The following is a 2,318-nucleotide window of genomic DNA, read 5'->3' on the forward strand; positions in this document are numbered from 1 at the left end:
GTAGTGATGTAAAGGCCTTCAACCTTTACCAACACGTCCTCTACCAATCCATAAGCCTGTCTTACTGACTTATCTGCTATTTGTAATGAGAATATAGCAGGTTGTACCTCAATGATCCCCGGCTTCTCCATTACAAAAAGTGGCATAAGATTTATGCCTGACCCTAGGTCACACAGAGATTTGTAATGAGAATATGGCAGGCTGTACCTCAATGATCCCCAGCTTCTCCATTACAGAGAGTGGCATAAGATTTATGCCCAATCCTAGGTCACACAGAGCCTTCTCAAAAGTCATGGTGCCTATGGTACAGGGTATTAAGAATTTACCAGGATCTTGTCTCTTTTGAGGTAAAGTTTGCTGAACCCATGTATCTAGTTCACTAATGAGCAAGGGAGGTTCACCTTCCCAAGTCTCATTACCAAACAACTTGGCATCAGCTTCATGATGGCTCCTAGATATTGAGCAACTTGCTCTCCAGTTACATCTTCATCCTCTTCAGAGGAAGAATAGTCTTCAGAGCTCATGAATGGCAGAAGGAGATTTAATGGAATTTCTATGGTCTCTATATGACCTTCAGATCCTTTTGGGTCCTCAATAGGGAGCTCCTTCTTGCTTGAGAGATGTCCCAAGAGGTCTTCCTCATTGGGATTCACGTCCTCTCCTTCCTCTCTAGGTTTGGCCATGTTAATTATGTCAATGGCCTTGCACTCTCTTTTTGAATTCTCTTCAGTATTGCTTGGGAGAGTACTAAGAGGAGTTTCACTGACTTTCTTACTCAGCTGGCCCACTTGTGCCTCCAAATTTTTGATGGAGGACCTTATTTCACTCATGAAACTTAAAGTGGCCTTAGATAGATCAGAGACTATGTTTGCTAAGTTAGAGGAGCTCTGCTCAGAATTCTCTGTCTGTTGCTGAGAAGATAATGGATAAGGCTTGCTATTGCTGAGCTTATTTCTTCCACCATTATTAAAGCCTTGTTGAGGCTTTTATTGATCCTTTTATGAGAAATTCGGATGATTTCTCCATGATGAATTATAGGTGTTTCCATAAGGTTCACCCATGTAATTTACCTCTGCCATTGCAGGGTTTTCAAGATCATAAGCTTCTTCTTCAGAAGATGCCTCTTTAGTACTGTTGGATGCATTTTTCCATCCATTCAAACTTTGAGAAATCATGTTGACTTACTGAGTCAACATTTTGTTCTGAGCCAATATGGCATTCAGAGCATCAATTTCAAGAACTCTCTTCCTCTGAAGTGTCCCATTACTCATAGAATTCCTCTTAGAAGTGTACATGAACTGGTTATTTGCAACTATGTCAATGAGTTCTTGAGCTTCTGCAAGCGTTTTCTTTAGGTGAATGGATCCACCTGCAGAATGGTCCAGTGACATCTTGGAGAACTCAGATAGACCATAATAGAATATATCCAAAATGGTCCACTCTGAAAGCATGTCAGAAGGACACCTTTTGGTCATCTATTTGTATCTCTCCCAAGCTTCATAGAGGGATTCACCATCTTTTTGTTTGAAGGTCTGAACATCCACTCTAAGCTTGCTCAGCTTTTGAGGAGGAAAGAACTTAGCCAAGAAGGCCGCGACCAGCTTATCCCATGAGTCCAGGCTATCTTTAGGTTGTAAATCCAACCATGTTCTAGCTCTGTCTCTTACAGTAAAAGGGAAAAGCATGAGCCTGTAAACTTCAGGATCTACTCCATTAGTCTTAACAGTCTCACAGATCTGCAAGAACTCAGTTAAAAACTGGTAGGGATCTTCTGATGGAAGTCCATGGAACTTGCAGTTCTGTTGCATTAGAGCAACTATTTGAGGTTTCAGCTCAAAATTGTTTGCTCCAATGGCAGGGATTGAGATGCTTCTTCCATCAAACTTGGAAGTAGGTGTAGTATAATCACCAAGCATCCTCCTTGCATTATTATTTTCGGCTGCCATCTCCTCTTCCTTTTTGAAAATTTCTGTAAGGTTGTCTCTAGATTATTGTGATTTAGCTTCTCTTGGTTTCCTCTTCAGAGTCCTTTCAGGTTCAAGATCTACTTCAACAAGAATGTTCTTCTCCTTACTCCTGCTCATATGAAAAAGAAGGGAACAGAAAATAATAATAGGGATCCTCTTTACCACAGTAGAGAGATTCCTTTATGTTAGTAGAAGCAGAAAAGAATAGAAGAAGGAAAAGGTAAGAATCCAAACACAAGGGTGAAGATAGGTTCGAATTCTTGAGATGAAAAGAAGTGTTAGGAAATTAATAAATAAATAGAAGATGGTGAGAGAGGGAGAAATTCGAAAATAAATTTTGAAAAAGGGTTA

The 2,318-nt window shown here is 40.2% G+C and overlaps 1 non-coding gene across 1 annotated transcript; it reads left to right on the forward strand.

Annotated features, from left to right (window-relative positions):
* Nucleotides 1-1,445: 1,445 nt before the first annotated feature.
* On the forward strand, nt 1,446-1,553 carry LOC127747912 (small nucleolar RNA R71). Its single transcript, XR_008009859.1, has one exon. It is a non-coding gene; the product is annotated as a small nucleolar RNA R71 (small nucleolar RNA).
* The last annotated feature ends 765 nt before the right edge of the window (nt 1,554-2,318 follow it).

This window comes from Arachis duranensis, chromosome 5 (genome assembly GCF_000817695.3).
Source record: "Arachis duranensis cultivar V14167 chromosome 5, aradu.V14167.gnm2.J7QH, whole genome shotgun sequence".
Lineage (NCBI taxonomy): Eukaryota > Viridiplantae > Streptophyta > Magnoliopsida > Fabales > Fabaceae > Arachis > Arachis duranensis.